Raw genomic sequence first — 7,314 nt, 5'->3', positions numbered from 1 at the left:
ATCCCCTTAGTCAATTTTAGAACATTTTTGTCAGTTTAAAAAGAAACCCTGTACTCTTTTTACGCTTAATTGTGCTCATGAGGAACCTGTACATAGATTAAGAGGCAGTCATTCGAACAGAACTGGGGGAAGGTGCATGGATTGAAGTCAGGAAAGGTGTGTGTCAGAGTTGTATACTTTCACCATACTTATTCAGTCTGTATGCTGAGAGAATAATCTGAGAAGCTGGATTATATGAAGAAGAATGGGGCATCAGGATTGGAGGAAGACTCATTAACAACCTGTGATATGCAGATGACACAACCTTGCTTGCTGAAAGTGAAGAGGACTTGAAGCACTTACTGATGAAGACCAAAGATCACAGCCTTCAGTGTGGATTACACCTCAACATAAAGAAAACAAAAATCCTTACAACAGGACCAATATGTAACATCATGATAAATGGAGAAAATATTGAAATTGCCAAGGATTTCATTTTACTTGGATCCACAATCAACACTCATGGATGCAGCAGTCAAGAAATCAAGACATGTTGCATTGGGCAAATCTGCTGCAAAAGACCTCTTTCAAGTGTTGAAAAGTAAAGATGTCACCTTGAAGACTAAGGTGCGCCTGACCCAAGCCATGGTGTTTTCAATTACCTCGTATGCCTGTGGAAGCTGTAAGATGAATAAGGAAGACCGAAGTATTGATGCCTTTGAATTGTAGTGTTGGCGAAGAATATTGAATATACCATGGACTTCCAAAAGAACGAACAAATCTGTTCTGAAAGAAGCACAACCAGAATGCTCCTTAGAAGCAAGGAGGGCAAGACTACATCTCACATACTTTGGACATGTTATCAGGAGGGATCAGTCCCTGGAGAAGGACATCTCGCTTGGTAAAGTAGAGGGTCAGTGAGAAAGAGGAAGACACTCAACGAGATGGATTGACACAGTGACTGCAACAATGGGCTCAAGCATAACAACAATTATGAGCATGGTGAAGTATAAGAAGGATTGTGAGGATGGCACAGGACTGGGCAATGTTTCGTTCTGTTGTGGATAGGGTCGCTGTGAGTCGGAATCAACTGGACGGCATCTAGCAACAACAATAGTCCTCTCATTCCACCTGCACCCCTAGCCCTAAGAAAACTGTAAACTACTTTATATAGATTTCCCCGTTCTGGACATTTTATTTAAACAGAATCATGTAATATGTGGTCTTTTGAGACTGGCTCTTTTCACTTAGCATATTTTCAGGGTTCATCCATGTTTTATCATGTAGCATTATTTCATTCATTTTTACCGCCAAATAATATTCCATTGTACATATATGTCACACTTTATCCATTTGTCACTTCATAGCCGCATGAGATACTGCTATAAACATTTGTTTACAATTTTTTGTGTTGATATATGTTATCTTTTTCTTTTTGGATACATACCTATGAATGAAATTACTGGGTCATATGGTAACTGTGTTTAATAATTTGAGGAACTACTAGAATATTTTCCAAAATGGCTGTACCATTTCACATTCCCATCAGCAATGTACAAAAGTTCCAGTTTCTCCACATCTTTACCACTGTTTGTTCTTTTTTAAATAGGAGCTATCTTAGTGGCTGTGAAGTGATATCTCATTGAAGTTTTGATTTGCATTTCCCTAGTGACTAATGATGTTGAGTATCTTTTTCTGTGCATCTCTTCTTTGTAGAAATGTCTATTCAAGTCCTTTGTTCACTTTTTACTTGGTTATTTGTCTTTTTATTTTTGACAAAAAAATATGAAATATATATGATTTGCAAATATTTTCTCTAATTTTGTGGGTTGTCTTTTCACTTCTTTGATGGTATCCTTTGAAGCACAAAATTTTCAAATAGAATTTATCTATTTTTTTTCTTTTGCTGCATGTGGTTTTAGTGTCATATTTAAGAATCTTTTGCCAAATCCAAGGTCAAGATTTGCCCCTACGTTTTCCAAGCATTTCACAGTTTTAGCCCTTATATTTAGGCCTTTGATTCACTTTGAGCTTTTTTTTTTTGTTTTTTTGTCTCATTTGAGGTAATAGTCCTACTTTATGTTTTGTCTGTGGCTATCCATTTGTCCTAGCACCATTTGTCAAAAAGACTATTCTTTCCCCATTGGATGATCCTGGCATCTTTGTTGAAATGAGTTCTGCACATGTATATTTGGGTTTATTTCTGGACTCTCAATTCTAATCTATTGATCTATATGTCTATCCTTGTGCCAGCACCACACTGTCTTGATTACTGTTGCTTTGTAGTGAGTTTGAAATCAAGAAGTGGTAGTTCTCCTACTTTGTTCTTCTATTTCAAGATTGTTTTGGTTATTCTGTGTCCCTAGTAATTCTATAAGAATTTTAGAATAAGTTTGTCAATTTGTATAAAGAAATAATCCGGAATTCTAACAGGGATTGTGCTTAATCTGTAGATTAGTTTGGAGAATATTGCCATCTTAAAAATGCTATGTTTTCCAATTCATGAACATGATGTATTTTTTCTAATTTTTTAGATCTTAAATTTATTTCAACGTTTTGTACTTTTCAATATATGTGTTACACTTCTTTTTTAAAGTTTATTCCTAAGTATTTTATTCTATTCTTTTTTATGCTTTTGTAAATGGAATTGTTTGCTGAATTTCAGTTTTGGATTATTCATTGCAAGTATATAGAAATACAATTGATTTTTGCATATTGATCTTGTATCCTGCAACCTTGCTGAGTACGTTTATTAGTTCAAAAATTGTCTTAGCAGATTATTTAAGATTCTTCTCTGCATCATCTCTCATGTCATCTGCAAATACAGATGGTTTTACTTTTTCCTTTCCAATTTGGGAACTTATTATTTCTCTGTTTCTTCTTTTTCTTTTTGTTTGCCTAATTGCCCTAACTAGAACCTACATCACAGGTTGCATAGAAGTGGAAAGAATGGACATTCTTTTTTTTATTATTATTATTCCTGATCCTAGAAGTAGGCACTCAGTCTATTAAGTACAATGTTAGCTGTGGGATTTTGATAGATGCCATTTATGAGGTGGAGGAAAGGGATACATGAAGAAGTGGTAAAACTATTATGTGAAATACAAGAAAATGAAAGTTCTGTAGATCAAAAACTGAAATACTTGTAATTTCATAGGGTTCAACTTAAGTAATAGCAAAGAAAATGATAAGTACAAATTTCAGGATACTGGTTACTTCTGAGAGATAGGGAGGGTGTCACAGGGGGATTCTAAGATGATTGTAATTATCTCGTTTCAATTTAAGTTGTGAGAATATTTTTTATTATACAAATATTGTTAAGAATTACAGATACTTAACAATTTTCATGTATGATATATTTCACAAATAAAATTGAAAAAATCTTTCATACACCAGATTTTAAATACATTCTAGTATTAAAGTTATGATTCCAGAATGTAGAGCTCATCAGTATTTCACAAGGGTCTTGTTAACCATGCATTTCCTAGGGATCTATCCCTAGGATCCACAGTCAGTAGTCCTTGGACGAGGGCCAAGAAGCTGCAGTTTTAACAAAGGCTCAAGGTGCTGCAGATGGTTTAAGGCCATCATTGGGTGAACCACTGCTCTAGCAAAGGCCTTGGATGCCCATCTGGGAGCTGTCCCAGAAGTGGTGCTGAACATTATGGAACCTAGTGATGAATAGAACAGAAGTCTCTCTGGGAACTCAATTTTCCAGGGAGTCATCCATTTTCACTGAGAATTATCTTCTTAGTTTAAAAATTATCCCCAATAAAAGCAAACTTTCTCCTTGCTTCTCTATAGTGTCACACCCAACACCTCCCCTACATGAGGGAGTCCTTCTAAGACTGCAGTGATTCTATTAGCTTTATTCAAACATATTTAATGCATGGACTTCATCTGAAATGAATAAGAAACAACAAAAAGTGTGACACAAGGAATAAAGGAAAAATCCAAAGTCATTGCTATCAAGTAATCAATGAGAAAGAATCAAAATAAATCAACTGTCAGGGAAAGATAATTCACCTTAGCCTGCATACCCAATAATTATGTCTTTGATTATATTACTAGATTAACTCAAAATTCTGATAAATATTTAAATTAAGGTAAGCAAAGCTAACTGCAAAAGCAAGTGTTAAAAAAATATGTGAAAACAAAAGGATTGCAAGGCCCAAGAATAGGGGGCTAGATATGGAACACAGTGATACTAGCTAAATTTCAATGAGTCCTTACTGTGTGCCAGACATTGTGCTGAGTTCCCAACAGTAATTACATTCTAGATCAGTGTCACTCAAAGTGTCATACTTGGATTATCCATATTGGCGTTGCCTATGAGCTTGTTAGAAATGTACATTCGTGGGTCCGCCTCAAAGTAACCAAAACCAAAACCAAACCCATTGCTATCGAGTCAATTACGACTCATTGCAACCCTATAGGACAGAGTAGAAAGAACTGCACTATAAGATTTACAAGGAGTGGCTAGTGGAGTTAACTGATGACTTTTTGGTTAGCAGGCAAACACTTAACCACTACGCCACCAAAGCTTCTAGAATTACTGAGGATGGGCCTGAGAACCTGTATTTTAACAAGTTCTCCAGTTCTTATCACATTAAGCTTGGAGAACAACTGTTCTAGAGAATTTGTCAAATCCACTCATAATAATTTCATTCCTCTCACCAGAGAATAGCTTAAGAAGGAGCCTCTATGTTCCAATTCAGGTGTATAAGCTGTGAAAGGATGTCTTCTGAATGACACACTAGAAAAGTCATCTATTTAAAGAAGAGAAAGGAAGAAAAAATACCAAATCATAGTCAGCTTTCTGAGATATAATGTCTGCAAGTGATGCAACCATCTGGTGGCATTGGGGGAAACTTGCCCTACTATGCAACCAAACAAATATCATAAAGCTAGAGAACAGCAAGTCAGTTTCCATACCCATGTTGCAATACTGTTAGTCACTATGGTATATAACCATTGTAGTAGAAGAACTGAAAGCAGGAACACAAACAAATAGTTGTACACCAATGTTCATTACAGCACTATTCACAATAGCCATAAGGTAGAAACAGACTAAAATACCCAAGAACAGATGAATGGATAAGCAAAATGTCATATATACAATGGAATACTACGTAGCCATAGAGAAACAAAGTTCTGCTACAACGTGGATGAACATTCTGCTGAGTGAAATATCAGTCACAAAAGGACAAATATTATATGATCCCATTTATATGAAATACCTAGAATAAGCAAGTGTATAGAGACGATAGTTCATTAGTGGTTACCATGGGTGGTGAGGAGGAAAAAGTAAAGATAGACTCATTGCTTAGGGGACACTGAATTAAGAGTGACAGAAAATTTGAAAACAGATAATGGTGATGGTTGAACAACATGAAAAATGTAATTAATGTCACTGAATGGTACATGTAAAAAATGTTGAAATGACAAACATTTTATTACATATATATTTACCAAAATAGACAAATACTTTAACATGCCTTATTGACAAGTTAAATATTGTCACAAGACAGAAGCGAGTGTAAGTAAATAAACATAAAAACCCATTGTCATCTGGTCGATTCCATCTTATAGTGAGCCTATAGGACAGAATAGGACTGCCTCATAGGGTTTCCAGGAGCAGCTGGTGGATTCGAACTGCCGACCTTTTGGTTGCATCTGTAGCTCTTAACCACCGTGCCTCTAGGTCTCCAGAATAAACATGAACATATAAAAAAAGTTTTGAATTAATAACATATAAAATGTTATATTATCATGTGGAAAAAAGAACTTGTTACTAGAAGAGTCTAACATTGTGATTCACCCAGTACTCTTTCACTATGACTCATTCTAGAACCCAAGCCTAAGGCAGATAACACAATCATGAAAAAGATGATCTCCAGAGTAGCTTCTTCAAGGCCAGCTTCATGCCTCTTCTCCTCAGGCTGTAGATAAATGAGTTCATCATTGGAGGGACCACAGTGTACATAATCACGATTACAGCAATCTTCTTGGAAGAATGAGTAACTGCAGAACTAACATACACCCCAAAAGCTATTCCATAAAATAAGAAAACGAACGAGAAGTGAGACCCATAGGTGGAGAAAGCTTTATACTTTCCACCAGCTGATGGTATTCTCAGAATGGAAGAGACAATTTTAATGTAAGAGAAAATAATCCCAAGCAGAGGAACACCACCCCATATGCTACTTACTAAATATACCAGAATGTTATTGATGAGGATATTGGAGCAGACAAGTTTGATGACCTGAGCAAGTTCACAGAAATGGGGGATTTCCAGGTCTGTGCAGAAGGACAGCCGTAGTATCATCAGACTATGGAGTAAGACATTCACCAAACTAATGAAAAAGGAGAGTAGAATCAGCAGACCAGAGGTGGGCATTCATGATGATTGTGTACCTCAGTTGCTGGCAGATGACCACGTAGTTGTCATAGGTCATTGCTGCAAAGAGACAATTTCCAGACCTGAAAACATCAAGATGAAGCAAACCTGGGTGAGGCAGCCTGTGTAACTGATGGATTTGCTCTGTGTTTGGATATTCACCAGCATCTTGGGGACTATGGTGGTGCTGAAACAGATGTCAGTGAAGGACAGGTTGCAGAGGAAGAAGTACGTGGGGGTATGGAGGTGGGATTCTGAGCTGATGGCCAGGATAATGATCAGGTTCCCCAACACGGTGAAGAGGTACATGGTCAGGAATAGTCCAAATAGGAAGGGCTGCAGTTCTGAATCCTCTGAGAGACCCAGGAGGAAGAATCCTGCTACACCAGTTTGATTTTCTGATGTCATGTGGTTGATGAGTCTAATGATGGAATTAATAGGACCGATAACAGATCTCTAAGGATTATCTATTTTACAGAAATTCTGTCATCTATATTGTGAAGAGAAGCAAATACTATAAAACTTTCTTCTCTCTGTACCTCTCTTACTCCTTCTTAATCTCCTTCCCCCTCCCTTTTTCTCTCCCTTCTTTTGTTTCTGTCCCATCCTCCCTCCTTCCATGATGTCTCTGTCCTTTTCTCTCCATTCTGCATCTCCAGAATAACTTCCACCTGAATAAAGACCTATGTGCTTTCTCTGGTTTTAAAGGTCTTCTACTCTTTTACCAAATAGGTAGTATCTATGTGTTTATTGAACATCTACTCTTTTTCCACCTTGTGATAACGAATAAGAATAAAATAGAAAAAAACACCTGGCTTTTTTCTTAGGAATTTTCCCAAGCCTTCAAACTAGCCCCAAAACAAACTACATCTGTGTTTTAGAGCAATGGTTCTCAAACTCTACTTTTCATCAGAATCAGCTGGAGGGTTTGTTAA

The 7,314-nt window shown here is 36.7% G+C and overlaps 1 pseudogene; it reads right to left on the bottom strand.

The window, feature by feature from the left end:
- Positions 1-5,857: 5,857 nt before the first annotated feature.
- LOC101354266 (olfactory receptor 7G2-like) lies at positions 5,858-6,799 on the bottom strand (annotated as a pseudogene).
- Between the last annotated feature and the right edge of the window lie 515 nt (positions 6,800-7,314).

The sequence above is a fragment of the Trichechus manatus genome, unplaced genomic scaffold (genome assembly GCF_000243295.1).
Source record: "Trichechus manatus latirostris isolate Lorelei unplaced genomic scaffold, TriManLat1.0 scaffold00057, whole genome shotgun sequence".
Taxonomy (NCBI): domain Eukaryota; kingdom Metazoa; phylum Chordata; class Mammalia; order Sirenia; family Trichechidae; genus Trichechus; species Trichechus manatus.
The sequence above is the reverse complement of the archived record's forward strand: the minus strand, read 5'-3'. Positions and strand labels throughout refer to the sequence as shown.